Source organism: Oryzias melastigma, unplaced genomic scaffold (genome assembly GCF_002922805.2).
Source record: "Oryzias melastigma strain HK-1 unplaced genomic scaffold, ASM292280v2 sc00421, whole genome shotgun sequence".
In the NCBI taxonomy this organism is placed as follows: domain Eukaryota; kingdom Metazoa; phylum Chordata; class Actinopteri; order Beloniformes; family Adrianichthyidae; genus Oryzias; species Oryzias melastigma.
The window spans coordinates 1-616 of record NW_023417017.1 but is presented as its reverse complement, the minus strand read 5'-3'; positions in this window follow the sequence as shown (position 1 = coordinate 616).

Sequence of the window (616 nt, the reverse complement as noted above, 5' to 3'; positions counted from 1 at the left end):
AAACTAAAAATGTCACCACAAGGGGGCACAATTCTGTGCATTTGTGTGCTCAAGCACCCCCGAGGTAAAAAACAAATCCTCCAATAAGCAAACTAATGTTTACCACAGACACAAACACTAATTTTGGAGAGTTTGATCCTAATGTGATCCACAGGTGATGCTTCAACTTTATTTTAACTGTATTGAACCTGAAACAGTCTTTAGCCCAGCAAATTGCAGGTTATGTGCATGAATCCAAACAAAAATGCAACAAATTAATAGATTTCACACACAAATTAAATTTAGTCTTTTTTTTTAAATTTGTTCAAAATACATCTCAATATCATCTCATTGTATGGTCTTGTCTTTTTTAAAAGTACATTTAAATTAAGAAAAATTGAGACACTATATTCATCTGATAGTCAAAAATGTTTTATAGCTTCATCTTAATTCTTGCAATCCGTTTATTTATTTTACTTCAATCGTTGCATGTATTGAATTGTGGGTTTCATTCTCTCCTTTTAACTTAACTTGTTAAAAAAAGTACACGTAAACTCTTTGTTTGTTTTATTTATTATTCTCCTGTTAATTAAAAAAAACAACTTTCTATGGCATTAAAGTTTACTCATAGTTTCAG